The sequence below is a fragment of the Microcebus murinus genome, chromosome 24 (assembly GCF_040939455.1).
Source record: "Microcebus murinus isolate Inina chromosome 24, M.murinus_Inina_mat1.0, whole genome shotgun sequence".
Lineage (NCBI taxonomy): Eukaryota > Metazoa > Chordata > Mammalia > Primates > Cheirogaleidae > Microcebus > Microcebus murinus.
The window spans coordinates 17877078-17904151 of NC_134127.1; the positions used below are offsets into that span (position 1 = coordinate 17877078).

The 27074-nt window shown below is 51.0% G+C and overlaps 1 protein-coding gene across 1 annotated transcript in view; it reads right to left on the reverse strand.

The window, feature by feature from the left end:
* The window catches only part of LZTS1 (leucine zipper tumor suppressor 1), a 43741-nt gene extending 22814 nt beyond the window's left edge, over positions 1-20927 (reverse strand). Inside the window, exon 1 of the mRNA XM_012785092.3 lies at positions 20751-20927. The gene's annotated coding sequence lies outside the window, so the exon portion shown is untranslated. The remainder of the gene's footprint in view (positions 1-20750) is intronic.
* Between the last annotated feature and the right edge of the window lie 6147 nt (positions 20928-27074).

Below are 27074 nucleotides of genomic sequence, written 5' to 3' on the forward strand. Positions count from 1 at the left end.
CCACAACTTGCCCCCATGTCCCCAGCCTTTAGCTTAGGAAAACCCATTCTTCAAGGCCCAGCTCAAACATCACTTCCTCTGAGAAGCCTTCCTGTGTTTTCCTTGCTTCTCCTTGTCCATTATTTTACAACAGGGGGCCTGAAATTCTAATAGCACTGATCTCACTCTGTATCTTAAGTAGCTTGTTTTTTGTCCATCCTCTGTGCTCTCCTTTGGGCTTCTTGAAAACTAACACTGTCTTATTTGTCTTTGCATACCCAGGCAATCAACTGTTCAAAGGAGGAGGAAGGGAAGCCAGGGAGGCTCCATGAGTTTGGAAGAAGTATTAGCAGGTTAGTGTTAGGGACATAAAAAATGGCAGACACTTAGCTATTTGCCCCAGAAATTGCTGGAATGGCTGCTGAATTTCCTTGTCCTGATTTAGCTTCCATCCCAGGAAGTAGGATTGCTACTGAAGGAGGGAGGAGGGAGAGGAAGGAGCCCCTGGACTGTCCTCCCATAAAACACTCTCATTCCCTTAGACACGCCCCACCCCACCGCCAGCTGAGGTTGGATTTCCCTCCTCTTCTCAGTTCTTTCTCTCCAAGAATTGGCCCTGATCTTAGAGCGGCCCACAGGGAGGGCACACGCTTCCTCCTGCTGTCATCTGCCCAGTAACAGTAGTGATCGGAGGGGCTGCGGCTTCTTCTGCAGCCCTGTTTTGTCAGGCGTAAAAGTCCCCTCTCATTTTCTCAATGCGGATGGTGTTCCCGCTGGCAGCCTTCCTCAGCAGTTCACTTGTCACTCAGGCCCCGTGAAAGGCCCCCTTACAACTGGCTCATTCACTGTACCTCATTGTCCCTGCCCATTCATTGGCATTCATGGGGATAATTCCTCCCGCTGCCACATGCACGGAGGCGCGTGCACATGTGTTGGGACCCCATGTCCCATTAGCAATGAGGACACTTGAAATAAAGGGCGGCATCGCCTGAATGCAGACCTGCCCTCCCCTCTAATAGCCGAGGAGTTGATTGCACTAATGTTATTTCAAGGAAGTACCAGGAGAATTGGTGGCCACTGCAGAACAGGAGGAGTAAGGGGCGGGGGGTGGTTCTGACAATGACATCACTCCACACAGACACTGCCCACCCCCTCTGGTCCTCCCCAGAACCAGCCCTTGGGAAGCTGCGCTCCCATCTTCCTCCAGGCCACTATTCCGGCATTCAAGGCTCTCCAGTACCTCCCAGGCTCACCTTCTACCTCCTGCCTGCACGGAATTCTGCCCCAGCCAGCTAGTTCTGCTCCTATGATCTTGAACTCTCACACTGCTTATATATTCTCTCAAATCATTGCTTGGGGGCTGGGGAATTGCAACGGCAGGAAGAACAGTTGTTCTCCCTGAGCAACTCAGCGAAAACGGCATTTGTCAACATTTTTTAAGATAATGGTTAACAAGGTGATTGTGAGGACGATGAAAGTCCGAACTTGAAAGTAATTAGAGCAAACAGAGCACAAGGAGGACAGTGATAGGAGATAAGAGAGAACAGGATCAGGGAGGATGGTGCCATCATTGTAGCCCATCCTACTACCCTGAAGTATAGTCCCTGGCTGCCCCTAGACCTGAACTTCTCCCCTGAGTACCAAAATCCCACAGCCAGGCCCTCCAAGACCCACTCTAGTCCCGCCCTTCCACAAAGGAGGCCTTCCCTGGTTGCCACCAGGTGTGCAGGTCCTCCGATGCTCGTGGGCTTCCTGGCAATACCCTCACGCCACTTATAAGGCCCTTCATGTTCACACATCGTAACTACTCAGATGAGATGGCAAGGTTCAGGCAGGAAGAGGTGGGTCTCGTGCCTCTGTAACCCTCCAGGGCACCTGGGTGAGAAAGGTTCACACCTGAGCAGGTGAGAAAGGTTCACACCTGAGCAGCTGCTCTCAGAACTTGCTGGGCTTCCGGTCCAGCGGATGCAGGCTGATGTTTGCCTGCCTGATGCAAAACAATAGACTATGCCCTCTCCCCGGACAAATGTGACCTGGTGGGCAGTTGCTCCTGAACATCAGAAGCATTTTGTAACCAAAGGAGCAGAGGTTCTAGTGTCAGACAGATGAGGATTGCAACGGAGCTCTGCCTTGACTACCTGTAAGGCCTGCTGCTTAACTGCCTTGAACTCCAGTTTTTCTTTTTGCATTTTTAGGTTGTAGAAGAGTTTCTCAACCTGGGCATTACTGATAAACTGGACTAGATAATTCTTTATTGTAAGGGGCTGTCCTGTGTGTAGTGGGAAGTTTAGCAGCATCCCTGGCCTCTGCACACTACATGCAGTTGCACTCACTGCCCCCCTCCCCCACCAGTTGTGACATTTAAAAAATGTCTCTTTTACACATTGCCAAATTATTCCTTGAGGGGCACAATCTTTCCCAGTTGAAAACCACTGTTATAAACACTCTGGAGTTGTTCTAAAGATCAGAGGATGTGATAGCATATGGAAAGTGCCTGACCCAGTATCTAGCATACATCAGTAGGTGCTCAATGAGTGTTATTTCTATGTGAAATTTAAAGAATAGAACTTTTTAGAATAGACTATAACAGGGCAGTTTCCAGGTACATCCTCATGCTCCATCCTCACCCTCCAGGGAGCACCCCTGTGGGATCAGAAGAGGAGTGGAGCCAGGCTGGCCCTAGGAGTAAAAGCTCTGGAGAAGTTGTCCCGGCCCAGTGACATCTCTTGTCACTTTGCTGCTCTCAGGACTGAAAAGAAGGAGACATGTTATGGATGCACAGATGTGTTCTAGAACTGTCTACCAGGAAAGGGGTGCTGTAGATTGATATGGTCTGAATGTTTGTGTACCCCAGAATTCATACGTTGAAACCTAATCACCAAGGTGATGGCATTAGGAGGTGGGGCCTTTGGGAGGCAATTAGGTCACGAGAGTGGAGCCCTCATGAATGGGATTAGCGTCCTTATACAAGAGACCCCAGAGAGCTGCTTTGTCCCTTCTACCATGGGAGGACACAGCGAGAAGGCACCTTCTGCGAACCAGAGAGCAGGCCCTTGCCTGACGCTGACTTTGCTGCCGCCTTGCTCTGGGATTTCCCAGCCTCCAGAACTGTGAGAAATAAATTTCTGTTGTCTACAAGCTATCCTGCTCATGGCATTTTTATATAGCAGCCCGAACAGACTGAAGTCTGTTCTGGAGGCTCAGAGAGGGACACAGCTTGAGCAGTTCACACGGAGAGCCCTTTGCAAGCGGACAGCCCGTTTCCACTCGGCTCTTCCTCCACACCTGGCTGTTCTGGGGAGACACACGGCCCGGTCTAGGATACGGGTTATGTAGAGTCGCGGTTCATATTGCAGGGAGAGAGTGCGGGAGACGCTGCCGAGATGTCAGCTGTCGGCGCAGGAAGGAAGGACTCAGGGTCTGCAAACCGCAGAGGAGAGACTGCCTGGCAGTGCCCACTGCACATCTGGCTGAGCAGCTGCAATGTCCTGCCTGCCCCCGACGCAGCCTCTCCATCCCTGCAGGCCCAGGATCAAAATCTTCCCAGTCCACAAATCGGGGTTTCATCACAGGTAAAACCAACTGAATATAGGGAATCTCAGACATGCCCAGGCTACAGACACTCCACTTTTTTGATGGTGGAGTCAAAATGGCAATGAATTAGAGGTCAGGCCTCCTGGGCTTGAACTTGGCCTTCTGGGCCATGGATTAGTTGTGTGGTCTTGAGTGAGTCATTCTCTTCAAGGCTTCACTCATGGGCAGTCCCATAACTGCTCTTTCCAATATAGATGTTTTGGAAGGCTCCGGCCAGATCAGTGACTAAACACGCTTTGAGCAGAGAGAAAGGATTGTTGGTGAACATCCACCACCAAGTCCAGCCTCACGTGGAGGGTGCACAGGCCACACCAGAGCCACTTAAAAGGGAGTCACCGGATCCCCGATGGAAGGGCCGAGTTAGCAGGATGGGCGCAGAGCAAGGAGTCCCCAGGAGGCCGGGGCAGAGCTGCCCTTCTGAAATTAACGAGTCAGGGTGGAATAGGGGCTGGGAGCCCGCAGCCCTCAGCTGGGATCAGGGTCCACTGAGCAGTAGATGAGCAGAAAAGAGTTTATTGTTTGTTTGTTTTTGTTTTGATCACAAGGTTAGCTGAGAAAGGGGGAAAGACACGGGCATGCACGTTTCATTTTTTTTTTTTAAATACAGAGTTGAGAACCAAAAGCCCCCGAGGAGCCTTCTTCACTCATCTTCTTTGTGTGTCGCCTGTGCAGACCTGTGGACCTGACCCAGCAGGTACCTGGCCGTGTTCTGTGGTTCTCCTCCTCTGCATCTGCTGGCATCCGCCCCCTCTACCGCAGAGCCCGTGTCAGCTCGTGCCTAGTGCGTAATGACAACCTCCAAATGGCCTGCCTGCCTCTCCTGCCCCCTAGCCCTTTCTGCACAAAGGACTTTCTAAACACAGATTTCAACACCTGGGTCACTTACCTGCCTGATAACCTTTTCATGCTCCCACGGCCTCAGTCACCAAGACCCGTGCGACCATCGGATAGTCTTAGGTGACCTCTCCATCGAGTGACAAAATCAAGAGGCTGTGTTTGAAACTGATCTTACCACTACTTCCTCAGGGGGAGACCTTCCTGCTCTCTGAAGATGACAGAAAGATCTCACGGTGGTGACCTCGTAGGCCACTGATGGTGAGCATCAGTGACAGTGGACGTGAAGGGCTTTACAAACTCTCAAGTGCAGTAGCAGCATTCCAGTCCATTTGGGTCTCTGGCACCTCTCTCAAGGTCTATGCAGGATGGTTTTCTTATGGTTCTCATGTTGTAGGGATTCTCTCTCTTTTGATTGGCAGGCAAATCCTGCCCTCCAAAACTCACCAACTTCCCACCCTGGAAACTTCCTTTGCTCGCTGCACCCCTTAGTACTGAGTCTGACCTGCCTCAGTTCTTCTGTGCCTAGGTAGGAGTTCTGTGGCTGAGGCTTCCTCATTATCTCATTTAATCCTCACAATAGACTTAGTAAGGTTTCCGGATACAACATTAATATACAAAGACCAAATGCACTTCTATATATTAGCAACAAATAAACAGAAAAAGAAATTTAAAAAAATACCATTTACAAAATGTGTATGCCGGGGAATGAATATGAACGAAGTTATCCATGACCTCTAGACTGAAAACCGTAAAGTATTATTGTGATAAATTAAAGAAAATCTACATTAATGCAGAGATGCACCGGGTTCATGGATCAGAAGGCTTGATAACCTACAGATTTTAATTATTTCCAGATTGGCCTATATAGTGTCAATACAATCACAGTCAAAATCCCAGTGGCTTATATATTAAAATGCAAAGGACCAAGAATAACTAAGATCATATTGATAAAGAATCAAGCTGGAGCGGGAATGGTAACAGATATCGAGACTTACCATGAAGTAACGGTAATTGAGATGCTATGCTATGGACACAAGGGTAGATAAATGGACCAATGGACTAGAATAGAATCCAGAAATAGACCCACATATATGTGGTCACTTGATTTATGACAAAAGGGGACACTGTAGAGCAGAAAAAAATTGCTGCTGGGTGAGCTAGTGTCCGTTTAGGAAAAAAACGAAGCTTCACTCCTAGTGAAGTATTTCCAGATGGATTGTAGATATAAGTGCAGAAGGTAAAACACCAAACTTCTAGAAGAAAACAGGAGAATATCTTCCTTGACCTTTGGGCAGGCAAAAATGTCTTAGCCAGGACATAAGAAAACACTAACACTAGAGGGAAAATATTAATAAATTAAGAATTTATTTTCATCAAAGGTCTCTATTGGGAGTGAAAAGGCAATCATAGAGCGGAAGAAGATATCTCCAATACATAGACCTGAAAAAAACCAACTCTTATCAGAATATGGAAAAGAACTCTTATAGATCTCTAATTAAAAAGAAAAAACAAAGCAAATTTAAAATGAGCCAAAGATTTGAACAGGCACATCATAAAACAGGATATTCAAATGGCCAAAAATGTATAGAAAGGTGCTCACCATGATTAGTCATCAGGAAAATATAAATTGAAATCACAATTAAATGCCCCTAGATGACCACTAGAATGGCTAAAGGAAAGTCTTACAATACCAAGTGTCGACAAAGATGTGAAGCAAGGGAAACTCTCAAACACTGCTGGGGGGATGCAGACTCGCTTGGCCACACTAGGAAAATCTTGGCAGTGTCGAGGTTGAACAGAGGCATACCTTCTGGCCCAGCAACTCCACCCCGGGATGTATGTTTGGTAGAAGACGGCCACATGAGGGCTTTGAACCCTCAAAGGTGGGTCTTTAATCCTGTGTCTCTGCTGTTAGCGCAGGGCTGGATGCTGAGTGCTGAGGATGGAAGGCCTGGTGGAATCTAAACTCTCACCTGCCTGCCCTTCCTCTACTTGCCTTTCCCTCCTGGCTCTAGGGACGGTTCCTGAGCTTGTCCTGGCTCTAGGGACCCTGCTTCCCTGCCGGGTGGAGCCTGTGCCACCTTAAGGGCAGGGGCTAGCTCCTCCCTCGCCCGCAGCCCCGCCCACCTGCAGCTGTGCCGCCACCACTCAGGATTGGGGTGCCCCACTCACAGTGCTCTTGGCTGAGGTGTGTGTGTGTGTAGGGGTCTCCACTATGCTGTCTGTTCAGCCCCCAGCTCCTGCTCCTCCCTGGGGCTCTGTCATCACTGCTCCCTCGCCATCTCAGCCCAGCAAGCTCCTTCTCCTTCCCAAAGAGGAGGCAAGCTTTCCCAGTGGCGCTGGCAGCTCCCACAGCAGCAGGGATGGCCTTCCCGCTGTCTCCCTCCCTCCCCCACACAGCGGGGGGGCTCTTAAATCGCCGCCTCCACCTCCTCCTCCTCACTGAAGACTCAGGACCTGGATGTTGTCAGGAGCCTGTGCGAAGGCCAACTGCCAGCTTACTGCCAGCTTCCCTTGGCTCAGGAAGGGGGTCGGCACTGCCTGGAAGGCGACATCCTGCCTCCCTGCCATCACCTCGGGCCAGAGGCAGTGCCCCAGGTGAAGCAGCAGTGCCAGGTCCCTGGGATGTCAAGCAGGGGGACAGAGCCTCTTGGGCTCCCATTCGCTGAGTGTTTTCCGTGCACTAAGTGCTGGACCACGCATGACACACACGTGATCTGGTGCAAGCCTCGCCCCCACCCCGAGAGGGGGCATTGTCATCACCCCCAGCTTTACACCTGGCCAGCAGCAGCGCTTGGCTTTGAAGCCAGGCTGTGGTCACCACTGCTCTGGCCACACACACACGGTGCCACTGGGCAGCAGCTCTCCCCACCACCGTGCCCTCTGTCCCCTTGCTTCTCTGCTCCTGCAGACCTCGCCCCAACTCTGCCCCCAACCCTGCGCCTCCTCCACCTCCCTCCGCCCTGTGATCCCTTAATTTAACCCCGTTTCCCTGTCTTGGGGTGCTGCTGCCCACCCTCCAAGCTTCCATTTCCTTGTTCCTAAACCGGAGCTAACAGTACTACCTACCTCGCAGGGCTTGGTAAGGATTGAATACAATTTTATTTGTAAAAGAAGGATATAATTAAGAGCTTAATAAATGGCAGCTGTTTTTGTTTTTTTTTTTTTTTTTTTTTTTTTTACATCTGGGACTTGGCAGCCAGACACCTGGATTACTGGAGCTCAGACTCTCCATATATTTTCCCCCAATTTCTGCAAGGCCCCGGGCTCTATTTCTCTTCTTTCCTTATCTAAAAAACTCTAATCATTTCCATTTGGGGACTTTAGAGATTAGGTTTAGACAAAAGATTAGTAATCAGGTATCAATTGTGTGCAGGGATTGCTCTTAAAGTACATGGAAATCACTGATCTGACAAATGGATTATAAACTGGGGGGAGGGGGGAAAAGGGAGGGTAGAAAAAAACCCACCTTTCTAGAACAAAGGCTGCCATGTGGGAGGAACTGAGTACATTCAAGCAGGGAACAGCCAGAAGCACTTGTGTGGACCTGACAGAGCAGCCCCAGCCTCCCGCCAGGGTGACACGGAGGGTGGGGGGTGGGGTGGTTACGGTTGGCGTTGGCGCCATCTCCTCTTTCCCCTCTGCATCTGCCAGGACAGCCCCGGGGCGCAGGTGAGATGTGGCCTCTACTGCTCAGACACATTCTACTGCCTTGAGGACTGAACAGGAGCACCTGTGGGGTGTCCGTGCCACCTGGATCCAGGGAAAGGAGGGAGGAAGGACAGAGTGAAGGAGTCCAGGTATGACCTCACCTCCGTGGCTTGGGTCAGGAAGAGCGATCGAGAAATGGCACAGGGACTGGAGCACCCCTGAGCGATGCTCGGGCTGGCACTGGATCTGGGACACTGACTGCCCCGTGATTTTCTGGCAAGAGAAACCTGCCGAGCCACCACCCTTGGAAACCAGACTCTTCCCTCTGGAGGAGCCTTCCAGCACTCAAAGTGGAAAAGGACTTTCTGGCAAAGGCTCAGCCCCCGAAAGCCCTTTCTGGTCCTCAGGGGAAGTGGGCCAAGCAAACAGGTCCCGATCACGGGCGCCCTCCTGCCACGCTCAGCCCCCTGAACTGGCTGCCTCACAAGCACAGTCCTCAGTCGCTGGCAGAAAAGGGGGACGGCGGAGTGGAGGGAGAGGAGAAGGGCTCTGGGCTCGTGTTGCCACCTCTTTCAGTTTTCCTGTCCTGGGACCCACCTCCCAAGGCCCCTTCTGGGTGGAGACGAGTTAAGCAGAGACCACATCTTAGCACCATTATTTCTGACTCTTGGCGGGCTTCCCTGGAAGCATTTTATGCCAAGGAGAGTGAGGCCTAATTCTAGGCTGCCTGGTGTGTTCTTTAACAGGTTCCACATCTCTCACTAGCTTCTGAATCCCTCCCTGCAGCAAGGTCAATGGGAGTTTAGCAGCCTCCCCTGCACAGTGCGGAGGCAGCCCTTTGAACTCCCAGTCTCTGGCCCACAGGTGGGAGGATCCCACCACCCGTAATTTAAAGGGCTGGGATTGCCTGCAGGGAAATCCCACGGCTCCCTTGGGTCCTACTTGGCTTCCGGAGATCTCCGGGACCATTCCCAGTTCTAGAATCAGACAGCTCCGCAACCGAGCTAGGGCAAGTGACACAACATCCCTGCTCCCAGGCATTCCTACAAGTCACGTGAGCCCCATGCGGGTGGAGACATTCCCCCCTCCCCTGTAGATAACAACATGTTAGAATGGAGGCATCATCTACAGCCATGCCATCCTGAACACGCTTAAACTTGTCTGACCTTGGAAGCTAAGTAGGGTCGGGGCTGGTTAGTACTTGGATGGGAGAATGGGGAAAATTGCCGGGCTTTGCTAATTCAGATTGTAACATCAGATTGGACCTCTAATGACTGTGTCCCTCAACTCCCTCGGCCACACCATTAACAGGGAAAAGTTTCTTCCACTTAAAAAAGAGACAAAGAGAGGCCGGGTGTGGTGCCTGTAATCCTAGCACTCTGGGAGGCCAAGGTGGGAGGATCTGTCAAGGTCAGGAGCTCCAAACCAGCCTGAGTAAGAGCGAGACCCCGTCTCTACTAAAAATAGAAAGAAATTAATTGGCCACCTAAAAATATATAGAAAAAATTAGCCGGGCATGGTCGCTTGTGCCTGTAGTCCCAGCTACTCAGGAGGCTGAGGCAGGAAGATCGCTCGAGCCCAGGAGTCTGAGGTTGCTGTGAGCTAGGCTGACGCCACGGCACTCTACCCCGGGCAACAGAGGGAGACTCTGTCTCAAAAAAAGAAAAGAAAGAGAGAGAGAGACAAAGAGAAGAAAACCAACATGGAGCTCCTAGAAGGTGCGTTAAATCACTAAATGCCAGCCTGCTCGTTTCAGGTGGGAGGGCTCATCTATGTGTCCCTGGTGGGGAATGCATGTCCAAAACAGAGTCAGCTTCTCCTTGGCTCACCCAGGCTGCCCCCAACTTGTTTCATGCCATTCAAGCAGAATATGCTTCTCTGGTTTTCCAGGGCAGAATGAGACTCTTCCATGCGTCCCGTGCAGTCTCCCACGTGAGACTCAGGCAGACCTAGGTCCTCTCACATCTGCGCAACCCCCATAAACGGAACAGAGAGAGAAGTTTCATTTTATTTGTTTTTCTTCCTCCTCCTTTCCTGACCTTACATGCTACATAATCCAGAAAATGATCCAGATGGGAAAGACATTGGCTTTGAAGCAGGAGGCAGGAGGAAGGAAGGAAGACAAGAGTAACTCTTTCTAGCCAATTGTTCACCCTGGGGAGAAATCCTCCTCCCCCGAAGTCTGTTCCCCACACTGGCTGGAGATGGCTTTGTGGGGGTCCTCCCCAGGGGAGGAGGGAAGGCCAGCCCTCTCCCCAACTCAGCTCCTGGCCTGCACACACATCTGGCACAATCTGAGCAAGAGATCTGCTTTCAGCACAGGGTGCCGACCTCAGGACACTGAGTGATGTCACACTCGTCTGTTCTGCATCATTTCATAGACTGTCTTTAATATGGCCAAATTGACAACACAGACAGACATGCAGGTGATGAAGGTGGAAATGACTCCCTCCCGTACTGTGTTGTCACAGCCGCCTCCTTTGCCAGAGTAAGTGGATAAGAAGGTTGTTGCCATGGCAGCACTGCCTGGTCCTGATGTCATCCCTCGCTGGCCCCCGGACACCTGCCTGTCCCCAGGGCTCCTGCATGGGCAACTGCATGGGCAACTCACCTGGTGCCCCGTTTCCTCCCTTTGGAGCTGATGGGAAGGGGTGAGACTCACATAAACAGAATTCCTACTATGTTTCCACATGCTTTTACTTACATTGGCTCATGTAATTTTCATAAACATTCTATAGGAGACACAACATATTTTACAGATGAGAAACCTGAGGCTCAGAGAGGCCAAGTGACTTGCCTGATGCCACATAGCTAATAGATAGCAGAGCTGGGATCTGAACACTGGCCGATCTGATCCCCAAACCCGTGTTTTTGCCACTGTGCACTCCCGAACTTGTCCGCAGGGTTGACATGTGGGAAAAACCCCATACCTCGCCTTGAGGACTTCCCGTGCTGTCTCTACCAGGACTGTAGGATGCTTCCTAGGTTGAGGGTGAGCTCCTTGGGGAGACTAAGGGAGCGGGGCATGGGCTGAGGTGTGTCCTGAGGAAGGCCCTGTCTATAGGTGTCACCTCTCTAGAGCTCTCATGGGACACTGCCCCAGCTTCACCCCCTCTCATGGCTAGCCAGGGTTTCAGCAGGCAGGAAGGGAACTCCTGGGCAGGTACCACATTGAGGAACCTTCCAGAGAAAGATGGGAAGTGCTGTTCTGAGAGTTTCACAGCAGTGGGCAGGAGAACCCTTGGCACCTTGGTTCTTCTAAGATTGAGGGATGCCTGGAGTCCCTTGCCCAGTCACTGACGCGCCCTAGCACTGCCACATGCGCCCGCCTCCTGTCTGCAAAGCCCTCCCTGCATGGTGTGGCTCTCTGGGTGGGTAGCACAGCTGACTGGCATCCGACAGCCCTCCCGTTTTGTTTGGGTTTGGTTTAAACGGTGCACATATGAGACAGAGGCGGAGAACTTACTTTCATTTTTTGAAAGTATCAACTGGTGGCAACTATGACTGCCACAGCCAGCCTTCACTGTCACAGAGCCCTTAGAAGGACAGAAAAGGCAGAGGAACAGAATAAGATACCTAAAAAGCCCAAAGAAACAAGAAAGAAGAGAGGAGAGAAAAATGGAGACCCAGTTATGAGCTGTCACTGAAGTCCAGGGGCTCCCTTGACTTGAGAGGAGAGAAAAACCCACGAAGACTGAATGTACCTCTCCATTGCTGTGTTCTCGCATGTTCTCTGGGGCTGATCTGCCTGACACTCAAGGTGTGAGGGTCTGATGGATTCTACTGGCTTTTCAGTCCTAGTGGAAAAAGCCCTTTTGTGGGACACTCACTGGTCCTGGTTCTGTCACTAACCAGCCATGGGATCCTGAACAAGTCCCCTCCCTTCTCTGAGCCTGTGTCTTCATCTTTAAAAAAAAAAAGAAATTTAAAAAGCCCTCTGTGACTTCTTCCAGGTCCAAAGCAGGGAGGTACTACCCATGTGCCATTCCCGTTTATATAAATAAGTCTTGTTCCCAGAACCTTGACCTTGGACTATGAACTTCATTCTCCTTGAAGCCCAAACATTTCCAGGCTGCACAAGATCTCTGGGATCCTACTAGGAGATACAGGATGAAGATGGAAAGGTGCTCTAATAAATAATGCTATTTCTAGAAAGAAGTCTGTCCACTCTCAAATCCATTCTCCACTCCATCGCTAGATGAGCTTCCTAGAACCGAGGTCCACCGTAGGTTCTCCTCTGCCTGTGACTTCAGGGGTGACACACGCACACCGCAGCTGGCCCTCTCCAGTCTGACTCTAACTCACCTTTCTAGAAAGTTTCGTTTCCCTATGACCTGCTGTCCCTCTCTCATCAGCCCTAGCTTCAAGTGGCTGGAAAGCACACCCAGCTGTTGGGGCCCTTCTCCGGCTCTGTACCTTCCATGAAGACTGTACCTCACTCTGTTTTGTAGACTGACCTGTGTGTGTGTGTGTGTGTGTGTGTGTGTGTAATGAATGGTCTCATTCCCAACACCAGACCAGTCAACCAGTCACCAGACCACTAGAGTGCAGTGGCATCATCGTAGCTCACAGCAACCTCAAACTCTGGTCTCAAACGATCCTCCTGCCTCAGCCTTCCAAGTAGCTGGAAGTACAGGCACATGTCACCAAGCCTAATTTTTTTCTATATTTAGTGGAGATAGGGGCCTCGCTCTTGCTCAGGCTGGTCTCGAACTCCTGACCTCAAGTGATCCTCCCACCTCGGCCTCCCAGAGTGCTAGGGTTACAGGCGTGGGCCACTATGCCCGGCCCGAACGAAGTGTTGTGTGTGTGTGCAGAGTATCTGACATTCCTTCAGGGCAGCCTCTTTAATTTCCTGATAAATCTTGGAGCCCTCAACTTGGAGGTCCTGTCTGTGGCTCTAGGACAGAAGTAACTCTATCATCTGGAGAGAATTTCTAAGTCAACAGACGTCTGAGGTGCTGGTGGAAGGGCCCGGAAAGCTGCAAGCCTGGTGCTCCAGTCTGGTAGATAAGGAAATCCAGTCTCCCCGGGAAGCCACGCGTCCTGCCCACACCTGCGCCACCAGCCGGCTGCAGAGCCTTTGAGCAGGGCCAGCTGCGGTCCTGGAGGGGGGGCACCCGAGGCAGCTGGGGAAGCCCTCCCGGCCCCCTTCAATGGCCAGCTCGATTTACGGTGCAGGTGGAGGCTGGGGGCTCTGCCTGGCTTCTCTTGTTTTCCCACCTGCCTGCAGTGCGGTTTGTCTGCTGGCGCCACAGAGGCGTTGGGGCTGGGGGAATTTGATCGGCAAGGAGGGGGAGGCTGTCTCCTCAAGATGTGAGCGCAGTCCAATCCTCCCCCCCCTCCTCCCCTTGCACTGCTCCGATGCCTTCTGGGGGGAGGAACAGCGAGGAGCTGAAGCTGGAGTGTCTGAAAGTTGCAATAAATAAGGGAAGCTGCCCTGAGTGCTCAAATTGATGTTCTGGAACTCTGTGGCCACCAGCCTGCTGCGCAAGGACAGGGCAGCCCCAGCACAGGCACCCTGCACACGCCAGGCATGGGGCTGCCTCTCAGGGACTGGTGCAAGGCCAAGGGCAGCCTCAGGGCTCATCCTCCTCCCCCTGACAGTCTGAGGTGGCCCCAAGTGTCCCTGCCCGCTCCCCCCGCCCCAGCTGGCTGGAGGCCTTTGTTCTCAGGGTTTTCTCATTATCTGCCTCAAGCAGAGTGTGGGAGGGAAGGAGCCTGGGTTGGGGGCCCACCAGGTCCCAAGCCAGCGTGGGTTGGCACTGTCTCCCTTCTAACCTCTGCCCAGGCGGCCAAACAATGTTACCAGTGACTCAGAGAACCTGTTGTCAAGGCCGGTCTGCCCCACTTGACCCTTTCTCTGCTGCCCGACGTGAGAACCGACTCCTCCACCTCCTGCCAGCCCTGGTGCAATGCCTGGGCACCTGGGCACCGATGCCATCAGGACAGCCCCAGGCACGACACTGAGCGGGGGTCACTCCAGCCTTCTGCACCAGGACAGCAGGTCTCTAAGTTTTTTGCTTTCCTAGGTGGTCTTTTCTGCAAGTGTAACCCTTGCCCTCCCAGAAGCGTCTCACTGAGACGGCAGACGGAGCCCTTTCCCCTCTTGCCTGTCTCGCTTTCTAGGCCTGGTGGCCCCTGGGCGGCACAGGAAGATCTTAAATGGCTGGGCAGGAAGAGCCACCGTAGGCCTTACCGCCATCTGTCTCAGGCGTCTGGGGCTGAGCCGGGCTGTGTCCAGGGCCTGGCGCTGGGGAGACTTGGGAGGCATGACTCGCTTTCTCTTTCAAGGGGCTTATCAGCTCGGCTGGGAGGGGGGTGGAGATGAAAAGCTAGTACATGGGAACAAATGCTCAACGGGAAGAAGTACGTCCTGCAGAATTCAAGGAACAGGCAGTTCGTGGAAGGCAGAACCCTTCTCTCCCTGCAGCTGACATCCTTTCCTTCCTCCAGGCCAGCATTGAGCAGACCTCCAGGGCCTCACCGCCCATGCCATTGGGGTCACCAGGGACAGGTGCTGGCACACCCCAAGCCGTGTTTCCCTGCCTCCTTCGCGCTCTGTCTCACCTCCTTCCCGCTCTCCCCTCTCCTTGCATGTCTCTACTCAATTCTCTCCCTTTCCAGCAGGAATATAATGTTCAGCTGCCTTACACCCACTCTCTGAACGCTGCCAGCGAATAATGACTAAGGTGGTGGGTGGAAGTACAGCAAGTCGAGACCAATTTAGCAGTCCAGGGTGCCAGGAGGAGGGTAATTTAGCAGCAAATGGCTTTGCAACAGCAAGGAGAGGGAAGATGCCCCCCAAGCCAACAAGCCAGTGACCAAGGGCACAGACCTGCCCTGGTGCCTCACGCAGGCACTGCCTCACCCCCGAGAGGCTAAGCAGTGAGGTTAGACTCTCACTCAGAGACAGGCAGGGTTTGGGAGCATGCTCACCCCACCCCAATCTCAGCTCCACTTTCGACACCCTCAAGGGGCCCCTCGAGCTGGGAGTCCTACCCAGACTGGTCCTTCCTCTTCTGATGGGTGCTGCTCGGCTTGGGAGGATCTGCAGCTCTGACGGGCACATGGCCACTGCTGTGTGCTGCTGGGTAGAAATGGGGGTGCTCTGGGGCCCCCCAGGGGGCTGCCTGAGCTCACAGATTGGCCAGCCCAGGCAGAGAGAGAGAGGCGGCTCTTCCGGGTCCTGGCATCGTGGGAGTCTCTGAAGATCTGTGTGAGGTGCTGTGCTTGGGACTGTGAGGTGGGGCATCACAGGAGAGCATGTGTCGGAGGGAGAGGCGATGAGCACGGGTGAATGAATGTGCGTTTGTGTGTGCGCTCACACACGCACGTGCTCTGGCGCCATCCCGAAGGCGGTTAGTTATCTTCCCCCACAGTGATGAACTGACACGGAAGCGCATCTATTGGCGATCTGCACGGGGCAGCTCTTGGCTGCCTTTGTTCCAGGTATGGGGTGCAACCCACGTCACATCTGCTCAGACGCCAATTTGGCCTGCCACTTGGTAAGAAAAAATCACCTCTCTGCTGGATTGATGAGAACAATTAGCTTGAGCTGCCAGCTAACACACACATTCCCTCTCTGCCTGTCCTCTGTCTCTGTCTCCCCCCTCCCTGGGAGACCCTCTGCTTCCCACGGTGCTCCATCCAATTCTCTTCTCAACTGGGGGGCAGCCTCCCTGCGAGACTGCCCCTGAAGTCTGGTTTCCGCACACTGCTTAGGTTACAGTGAACAGACTGCCACCCCATTTTAGTTTGGAACTTATTTGCTTATGGACAAAGCGGAAACACTGAAATAGATTATGCAAGAAAGTTTGGTGTTCCAATGAAATGCCATTAATTCAGATTCTGTAGAGGCAAGTTTTGCTTCAATTTCAACATGGAGTGAATTAGACCTTATGAATTGACTAGCTATAAATAAGGAACTGACATATGATAAACTTCATTCCTTAAATCTTAAGTAGACATTCCATTATACTAGATACTCCCTAATTTATTGCCTATTGAGCTTAACAAATATGTATGACAATCGCTTAGGGAGGAGGAAGGTGGTGGGGGAGCAAACACAGAAAAAGCGAAGACCACTCAAATGTCCTCACCATGCTTCATTTACAATAATTATGAAAGTAACCCATTCTTAGAATTTTACAAAGCTCTTTTTCCCCTGCCTACGAAACACTTGCCAACAATTCCATTTAATTGTTGAACCTAAATACATTTAATCAATGAGACCCAATGGCTTGGTAGTTATAGCCCCAGATTGGGAGTCAAGAGAGCTGGGTTCAAATCTCAGCATTCCTCTTAAAATCTTGGGTGAACTTCACCTTCGACAGGTTCCCTCAGTTTCCTCGGCTGGCAAATGGTGGAAGGAAACTTCTCCCAGAGACGTTTGTGAGGTGTCAATAATTATAATAATAATTTTATGTCCTAGTAATAATTTTATGTCCCCTCTTAAAGTGTAAAGTCCTGTCGAAATAAAAAGGGCTATTAAAATTATTATTAAGGAAGTCTAGACATGGTGAAAGTCAAGGTCCAGTAGGAAGTGAGAGTGTGGGAGAGGGAGACCCAGGGTGGGAAAGCCAGGTAGAGAGCGGCTGTGCCAGGTGGCATGGGAGGCCACTAGCCTGAAGCCCAACCCAGCAGCCTGGCTCTAGCTGACATGCCCCATCAACTTCTCTAAACCCTTGGAGAAGGAGAACTACAGGCAGATCTGCACACTGGCTGGAGGCAGTGGGGAGAGGTGAGTTATCTCCCCTTTTCCATTCACCAGCTCTGCCTAGGCTGGCCACGCCCAGCAGAAGGAGGCCACCCGTCCTGCGAGGGAGACAGCCCCATCTCCTCGGCGATCAGCTTGCACCCTGCTGTCAGGCCCTTGCCTGCTAGTTCATCAACTCTCTTCATACCCTCCTTAGGTTCAACTTCAAGGTTCGGTTCAGGGCCACCTCCTCCCTGGTGAGGGAGGTTCCAACTCACCTGCCAATTTTCAGTTTATTTGTCATTGATTCAGGTGTGCTAACTCTTCTTCCCAATGTTCATCACCAACTTTAGTCTCAAACCATTACTTAGCTTTGTCATCTCCCATTTCCCTGCTACCTCACATTTATAAGACTTTTAATAAATAGTGAAATGCAGAGGTTTTCAAACTCGAGTAATGATCTTTGAAAGGAAAACTAAAATCATTGTGGATCCCCTAGAACACATGTGGTAACCCCAATATAAGAAATAACGGGGTGATGCCAAGGGCATGGGAAGAGAGTCAGTGTGGCCTTGGAAAATCACAGCCAGATGACCTCCCCAAACATGGTAGCAATTCATACTCCCGACAGCTGCCTCAGAGTGTCCATTACAGGTTTCAAACTGTAGCAGCACAAAGATCTATTCAAAGGCAAACTCAAAGAGCTAATATGTAAATTGTCTAAATACTCCCCAGGCTATGGGATACTCCTTTGTAGGCAAAACTCCAGAAACACCTCATCATTGCCCTGGAACCATCTGCTTCTTAGGGTTCAAAGTCCAGGATTTTTTTTTCCAGGGCCTTTTCTAAAAACACAAAGTGCAGGATTGAAAAAGAAACCCGGGTCTAGATCATACCTAGAACCTTCCCCTTTTAGAACTGTACTTGTGGGCTGATAGATCTGGAGGTGGTATGGGTTGGGGGCCAGGGTTCCCTTGGGCTCCTGAACTGTTGGAGGTGGGGCCTGCGATGCCCCCATCTCTGCAGAGGCCCTGAAGGAGCCGGCCTGGGAACAGAGGAAGGAAAGTCAGAGGCCACTCAGCAAAGAGTGTCCGTGCAGAAATCCACTGTCAGGAGTCACGCTCCCTGCCCAGGGCCTCTGCCAGCTCTCCTTTCCCCTACTTTATTAAACAAGCATCTACTAAGGGCCTACTTGTAGTAGCCAATCACTGTACTCTGAGCTGGGAATTCACAACTCAGTTTCTGCTTCTAGAAACTTTGCAGACTCTTCAGGAACCAGTGGGTAAATGCTGTCATAGCATGGAAGTATGGTAGGAACTTGGAGGGAGGTATCTGACCTGGAATTAAGGAAGAGACAGGGGACACTTTCCTGGAGGAGTGGATCCTATGGTTAAAACCAAACGTGGGAGCTAGTTAGGGGGACAAGGTGGAGGAACTAGGCAGGAATATTCTACACAGAAGAAACAGTGTGTTCTGTGCTCAAAGATAGCAGAAGAAAGTGGAAAGAGGCGGGGTCTAGAGTCTTACTGAGCTGAGTTCAAAACTCTGCTCCTCTGTGGACTGGCCTATCTAAGTTATTTAACACTCCTCTTCTCGTAGTTATGCACACCCTGCAGCACTGCAGTGAAAATGAAGCGAGATGATGAATAAAAAGCCCTGGGCACACGCGGTGTACTTAGTGAATGGTATGAAATGTTACAGTATCATCCATTACTCTAGTCTATAAGCTGCTTCGCCATAGGTTTGCCACCATTTGCATTTTGCATCTGTGTCGCCTCATGCCTAGCCCAGAGCTTGCATTTGGTAGGCACCCTATGAATATTTATGAAATGAGTGTTGAATAAATGCAAAGGCATATAAATAAGATCTCAGGATTAGAAAGCCATTTATATATGTCTGGAAGCAGCTACCTCTGTCACTATGCATGCAGACACACAAGGCTTCTCAAAACTGAAAGGCACGTTTTCCCCTCACACTCTCCCCAGCACACCCCGCACGGCAGCGTTCCTTGCATGGCAGCCCCCCAACATGCATCGGCCGAGCCACACACAGACAGATGGGGGCACCTCCTGCAGACACACAAATGCCCGAGCTGAACTGTTAAAACAAGTTTACCCTGTGAAGCGCACAGTAGCTGCTATTAATGTAAAATAACAGCTATCTTGAGCCCCAGCAAATGTCCCGTCTGCCCTCTTGCTTGCAGACAGACACCCACGAGAAATGCTGTTTCTTCTATTTCTGCTGTTTTTCTTCCCACCTTGGGCAGAGAGAGTGGCCCCACTCACATCCACCCCGCTGGGACCTCTTACTTGGACTAGCAGCTGCCCTGACTGCTCCCATTTTAACTGCGGGGCCTCAGGGAACACCCTTCTCTGCTGGTGGTCCTCAGTTTCTTCCTTGGCAGACTACAGAGAGTCAGAAGTGCCAACCTGGTAGTTATGTTGTGAAGTTCAATGAGATAACAAATGAGATAACGTCTGTGATGTGCCCAAAGCTCCTGAGAAGAAAAGAGCTGGATAAATACAAGGTGTCACGCCACACCTGATTAGTGTGCGTGCTCTCTGCCCCCACACTCCTACCCACAGACTGAGTTCTTCCCCACCCTTGAACACAACAAACACCTTTCCCATCTGTAAACGCTATCTCTGATACCCATATACACCTCCCCCAAAAAACACCTGCATTCTCCCTCAGTGTGCCCGCAGAAAATTGTTTTTGAACTTGGAGAAAGCTCAGGTTACAAACACCCTCTTGCCATACCTGCTGACTCTGCTCAGGGGTCTTGGTGCAGGAAGGAGTGGCAGGCAGACAGCTCGCCTCTGTTGCGGGGTCCTGTGCTCCCAGGATCCCTATGAGGCTGCACTTTTAGCCGTGTGGGGGACCCTTATCTGGAGTAGCCCCCCACCAAGCGCTGTCAGAACTCCACCTGGGCACTACTTTGCCAGTGCAGAGGGCTGGCGGCTGCAGGAGGGTGTGAATGCAATACGAGGAAGGACCCAGGAATGCTTTAGGTGCTCAGATCCCTGAGATACCTTATTCCTGGGCAATTGAGGACTTGGAAAAGAGCAAGTCTGGAGCACTTTCCCAGGCCCTATGCGCTCGTGGGCGGGCAGAACATTCATTTGCTCCACAGTTCAATCCTTTCCACTTGGAGCAGGAAAGAGAGACATCACCTGGCCCTTGGTGATGTTTCGGTGCCTGTGGCCACTTAGTTGGGTGCTTGGAAGGCTGTTCAGGGTGAGCTGGGGAGGGAGGGAGTCTGGTTACCCGTGGCTGCTCGGGGAAGAAACGAACGTGGTGTGTGACTGTGTGTCCATGAGTGTGGTGCTTTGCCTTAGTTCCTGAATTGCACATCCAGGACTGACCCTGGTGACCTGCAGCCCCAGGGAGCCACTTAGATACCCCGAGTTAACCACCCTCCTCTCTAACCACCTCAGCCCATGTGACCTATTCCTTGAAGGAAACATTCCAAACCTCTAACTGCATCCCTGTCCTCCCCACCGGGGTGGACACAGCCCATCTGCAAAGTTCCAGACTGCAAAGTTCAGCGGCGCCGGGACTGTCAGACCCTTTCTCAGAGGCAGCGCCCCCCGCGGCCTCGCTTCCTCGCCTCCCACTTGCTCACCTCTGGCACGCGTGTCACCTAACATTCATGTCCACCAACATCAGATTCGGGGCTGGGAGGAGAGACACCCTGTCTGCAGGAGACGTGCAGACAAAGACAGAAGGACGGACGCACCATGGTTCCCTCCAGGCGGGGGCCGGCTCCGCAGCACCCACCCCGGCAGGGGGGAAGACCGTGACAGCTCCGTGCGGAGACAAAGACACCCAGACAGACGCTGACACAGACAGACAAAGACCGACGGACGCGCGGGGGCACGGACGGGCTGGCACGCCGCGGGGAGCGCAGTGCCCCGCAGCCCGGCGCCCTGGCGCGGCCGCGGACACGTCCAGGGGCGAGCGGGAGGGACCCTCGTCCCCCGCACCCTACCTGTCCCCTGCGCCACCGCCGCCCTGACTTGGGATCCTTTTCCAGGTGTGTGTCCCCGCGTGTTCCGGTCGCTCTTTTCCCAGAGCAGCTGGGCCGGGCCGGGCGGTCGCGGCTGTCGCTGGCTGGGCGAGGCGCGCGGAGAAACTTTCGGCCTCCGCGCCCGGCCGCTGCTCGCCGGGCTCTGCGCGGGTCCCGGCTGCGGGGCGGGGCCCGGGGCGGGCGGGGCGGGGCCGCGGGCGGGCGGGGCGGGGCCAGCGCCGGCGCCGCTCATTGGCCGGGCGCGGCCGCCGCCCGGGGCTCCGGGCTCGGCGGCCTTTGTTCCCGGCTGACAGCTGCGGCTGCCGCGACCTGCGGGATCCCCGCGCCCGCCGCCCGCGCGGGGTCCCGGGTGCCCCTCTCCGCTCTCACTTGCACAGCCCCAGGCGCAGCCCTGCCCGCTCACCTCTCCCCTCCCCCTTCTCCGACTGTTCCCACCTTGCTTTCATCCTGTCCTTTTTCCATTACCTGCACTGCCTTCTTACCCCTTAGCTTTCCCTTATCCATTCCCTTGCCTTCTCCTTTTCTCTGTGCCCCCTTCTTCTTTATAACCCCTGCTCTTCTCACTCCCCAGTTTCCTTTTCCCAGTGCCTTCTCCCCCTCCCGCAGAAGGCTGGATTTCTTGCTCAGGGACCAGCAGTCCAGTGAGGGCTGTTGCTTCTCCACCCCGGAGCACCCCGGCTCCCCAACAGTCCAAACGCAGACTTTTCCAGCTCCTTCCCAGGGCTGGCTTACTTTCAGGTGAAAGCAGAGGCCTGCTTCAAGTCTATAGGTATAAATCTCACTCAATCCCTTTCTGACACTATCATTTTCTCTACCACCCTCATTTTTTAACTTCTAGCAATTGAGCCAGGAGGGGATTCGAGCTTACAAGTTTTGGTTGGACAAAAGGCCAATTCACTGGGGTGCCAGGTACGGCATGCGGCTGGGGGGACTGAGACTAATCCACTGAAAGCTGGAAGGTGGCAGTTTTCCCCAGGGAGTGTGATCCTCAGCCTGAAAGAAGGGTGTGTGTGTGGAGGGGCCGGCGGGGTGGGGTGGGACTACCATGGCTGACCTCTGATTATAAATAGAATGGGTCCAGGCAGTCCAAAGGGAAACAGAGCATTTTGTTTCTGACACTCCGCTGAGTAGCCATCCTCTTTGCCTCCAGGTCTGAAGACTGAAGACTCCGACCATCTATTCTTCCTGAAAGACAGCACAGCCAGGGGCTTGAGAGTACAGACAGCCTTTGCATCTTGTTATTTGAGCCAGTCCCCTAACTTCCTTCTATCTCAGTTTTTTCCATTTGTAAAAAGAGGTAATAATCCCAGAGTATAGACTCCCTGAGGGCAGGGGCTCGTTGCCTTTTGTTCCTGGCCAGAGACTTGGTCTGTTGTATTCCTGGACAGCTAGAACTTGCCAAGCACATCATAGGTACTCAATAAATATTTGTTAAATGAATGAATTCCTAGTTTATAGGTGTGTCGTGAGGATTAACTGAGAATCCGTGGCTTGTGGTAAATGCGTACACATGGTGGCCAAGACAAGTAATACTGCAATTCCTAAGTGTCAACCCCAAAAGCTACTCAGCCTTTTCTGAACACTACCTCCTTTTCCCCATGTTAATATATACCTGTCCCTCAGTCTGAAAAGCTTTTATCATGCTCCTTTAAGTCTACCTCTCGAAATTTGAGACCTAAAATGCAATCCTTACTCATACCTTCTCTGATCATCCCAGACAGAATGATGCTCCTTTCTTTAAAGTCCCATAGATTCAGTTCATTGACACAGAATATGTGTGCTTGTTTGCTGGTGAAACTGTCTCATGCATTTTTACTGAATAGGTTAACATAGATCAAACATTCCAGTAACTTAAGGAAAGGGGAGACTCTTGGAAGGTAGAATAAGGGATCAGGCAGGCTCCAGACTTCAGTCTAATTCATTTTTATGTCTTCAGATGTGGAATTCTGTGGAAGGGGCAAAGGGCCCTGGAAGCCTACTCTTTGTTCTGGTCCTAACACTGACTATTTATATGCTCTTGGACAAGCCACATCCCTGGCTTGGTAGGCCTCAGTTTCCTGATCTGCAAAGTGGGTGGTTTGGTTGAGACACTCCTTAAGGGCCTTCCTTCAGCACTGGCATCTTCATCAGAGACATTCTAGGTAGAAGATTGGGTGTGATGTACAGCCCTCTGTAATGACAGGGTTGGGCAAAAGGTGTGAGCATTGTGTTGATGTGTGTATGAGGGGTGGAACTGTGGAACACTATGGAATAACAGAAATACCCTGTGGTGATACTTGAGATAAAGTGAAATGCATTGAGAGTGGAGTAGAAAGTGAGGAGATAGAATGGGGGAGGAGAACTGTGATGGATGGTGTAGCATGTGTGTATATGTTGTGTGTGTGTGTGTGTGTGTGTGTGAGAGTACATTAAAGCCTCAGGAATGTGGTCTCCAGCAGTACAAAGCTATAATTAGCTCCCTGATTCAGCAGTTGGGCATGGTAGTGCAGTGGCTGGGTATGTCTGTCCCCAACACCACTGGTGGATTTTCAGTGTACCTCTTCTGCTTCCTTGTCTAATGAAGGAGTACTGCCCTTCCTGGGCACCTGGGTTCTTGAGAAGGTGTCCTACGTGGACCTCTGCCTCCCTCAGGCTTTCCCCTACCTGAGTTGAGTCTAGAAAGCTCAGTCACAAAGCACATTCTTGTAAAAATCTCCTACCCTCCTCGTCTATTCATCACTTGAGATACAGGGCTGACTGTTCAGCTTTTCATTCCATTCTCCATCTCTAGGACTAAGATTGGACCACAGGACCAGACCCGTGGACCAGTGAAGCCAGCAGCTTGTCTATATTACAAAAACTCTTCCTTCCTCAAGGTACTTTCCCCTATCACAATGTAAATAATTGACTGGCTTCTTGTTTGTCTCTTCAACTGGTCTATAAGTTTCTTGCTCAAAGACCATGTCTGTCTCATTCAACACGGAATCCCCAGAACCCAGCCCATTGTTGGTATACAGCAAGCACTCCAAAAATACTTGAATGAATGCTATGCGGGGAGGGGACAGGATGATGTTTCAGAGAGAGGATTGGACTCAAATTCAGATGATCCACATGGATTCCCACTTCTTCAACATGCAGTCTTGTCACAACCTTTGCAAGACTCAGTTTGCTAGTCAGTAAAATGGGGGGCTGATGACGTTATCCCTGTCTATCTGGTGGCAACTATACAAAGATGGAAAGAATTAATAAAGCTGCAGGTGGTGAGAGAAATATGAAATGTCAAATAATTGTTCAACATTATTTCAAGCCTAAAAATCCAGGGAGATCAAAAGGGCTGTTTATATTTAAGTGAGGTTGGATAATCTCTAAAAGTAGATGAAAAAATATTATAAAGCCAGACAACTTAGCAAAACTTTAAAGAATCAACAGAGGGCTGCTACCAATCTCCAAGCTACCTGAGAAAGGGTCAGGAACAAGGCTGGATTTCCTGCAGCCAGAGCCAATGCCCCATGACTTCAGTGTCCTGTCTCCCTTGAGGGTAGGAAACAGTTTCCCTGGAGTTGCTCTGGATGTGTAGATCTTATTACCAGCATTTAAATTCCTTACCTATAAATAACTGGGCACCTTGCACTTCTAATCTCCGGGCTTTAGTAAACTCACCTTTGAATTGGAAAGAAGGTCTCTTCCCTGCTTCCTCTGGCTGTTACAAAGACAAATGAGATAACGTACAAGTAGTATTTCTACTTTCTTAGAAGGTATTTCGTGACTTCAAGGAATTGTTCATCTCATCATCATTATCAGAATTGTTGTCTAGAACTTCGTTCTAAGTTCTTCACCTGATTAAGATCAGGGAGACCAGAGATGCCTTAGAGGGAATAAATGCCCCTAGGTGCCCTGGGAGAACTGCTGACATCAGGATTTTTATTCACTAATGACCTCATTCCACAAAGATGCTCGAGTTAGGAAATATGTACACTCTAGGCTCTCAGTGAAAGGAAAAAGAGTCAAAATACAAGATAAGAAATTGTTTTAGTTTCACTGGAGGGTTTAATGACACATGTCTTGAAACTGCCTCGGAAACCCTGTAACTGACGCAGGACCCCAACGTGGTTTGACTTGGGCGGTGTTGACCACAGCCTTCCCCTGGGCAGAGAATAGTGAACCAGCCAGGTTGGCTAATGCAATTTCTGGGCTCAAATGGCACTAACTAGCTTCCAGTGTGAATAGGCTTTGTGTAAGTCCTGGCTGGCAACACTCATGTGAAAATTGGGTAGCAAGCCCTTTGATGTAAACTTGGGGTTGAACAAAATTACAGAGAAATGAGAAGAAGTATTCTGAGTTGACCACTCCACCCCACGTTTTTCAATAGAATGTAACAGACTATTTCTAATTTAATATACAATCTCTGCAAGGTCCCGGCCTATCAATCACCTGTTCTATCACAGGTGTATCTATCACAGAAATATACCTCTTCTGTAGTTTGGACAAGTTTGCCTAAAATTGTGAATCATGAGGATATTTCCAGGTACAAGATACAGAAACGACTGACTCAAAATGGCTTTAAAAATTGAAAAAAAAAATTGTATGAATTAGTAAGTACAGAGTCCAGGTAAGTACAGAGTCCACAGTAGTTCATACATTGGCTTCCCAATGATATCAGGGATTGGATCTTCCTATCTCTTTGTCCTGCTGTCTCCAGAGCATAGGTTTTGGCCTTGGGATGGTTGCTTCAGGATCCCAGGTTGGATCTATCGGTCCAGTTGTCACACCCAGAACCAGGAATGAATAAAAGACTTTTGTTGCTGCATCTTATTTTTAGGATCAAGAAGGCCTGTCCCACAAGACCTTCAGCTGACACTGAACAGGCTTGGCCATGTCATCTAGCAGTCATTGATAAACTCTACGCAGTTGCCCAGTTACCCTGATTGGCTTTAACCAATTGGTTGGGGAGAGAGTAGATGTTGGGACATATTTGTAGAGTTCACCTTTGTCTTCAAGAAGAGGGAAGCCCTGGAGAAAACTAACAGTCATTGCTTGCCATTGTTAATACATACCACATCTTTGCTGGGGACTCTACTGACAGTATCTTTTTTAATAACTGTAGAAAATCATTATCTCTATTTTCCAAATGAAGAAATTGCAGCTCAGAGTGTTTAAACAACTTGCCCCAAATCCCACCACTAGTAAGTGGAAGAAAAAGGATTGTCATTCAGGCCCATCCAAACACTTTGCTCTCTCTAATCTTCTAGACTGTCTCTCAAGAGTCAACTTTCCTCAGCCCTACCTGAGGCCGGAGAGCCCTAAAATGAATGGGAAACTTCCTGGGCCATGGCAAACACAAGACATAAAATAGCTTCCCCTCACTATCAAGTTGAAACTTCGGTGCTCATCTCTGCAACACCCTGCACTTGCCAAACAGGTAAGTCTCCTGAGTCAAGGTCAGCCCAGAGCTCCACACCCCCCATCCCCCCACCATGGAGGCCACGCTTGTGACCATCAGTGTCCTTGCCCTCCTGCAGGCCAGCAAGAAAGTGTCTTTCAAGGCCTCCTGCAAGTCCTAACCTACTCTCCTCAATGTCCCACTCCCACGCGATCCAAGTCCTCCTGAATAACCCACCCATGTCCTGCTGTTCATGCCTTCACCATGAAGGCGAATGAATATCACTTTCCTACTGGGTTTTAAGTGCCCAGCTCATGACAGGCACTCAACAAACATCAAATGAATAAATGAGGACAAAGACCACCTCTTATTCTTCTATTCCCTAATAACACTCAGCCTGATCCTGGGCACATGGTTGGTGACTAATGGACTAATTGACTTTGGGCTAATTTCTCCCCAGGGTTGAGAAATGGCTGCAGACAAAGAAGTTGGCATGACCCCTGTCAGTTCCGAGGGAGGCCTTTTGCAAATGGGCTCTGTCAAGCTCCCGTTTGCTTATGGCCCTAAACTCATTTAAGCAAATAGAGCATATGAGACCCGGACTTCTGGGAAATCATTTAGTTCCCCTATGGGGAATGTTGGCACACTCATTTCCTCTCCCCAGGGGGAGGAAAAAAATAGCAGAGGCTTTGGAGACCCTGTGTGCTGCAATTTAATTTACACGTTGACTCAATTGTTTCTCGGGAAGCTGCTCCGGGAGTCCTAGATGAGAGGAGGAGGCTGTCCTCTGAGGGTTTGGAGGGATCAGAGACTTGGTGTCTGGGACAAGGGGCTGTCCTGGGCTCGGGCCCCTGCTGGCCTGCCTGGCTTTTTAATTAAATCCAGCCTCTCAGTGAGCATCCCCATTCTTCCCTCATGTCTTCTGG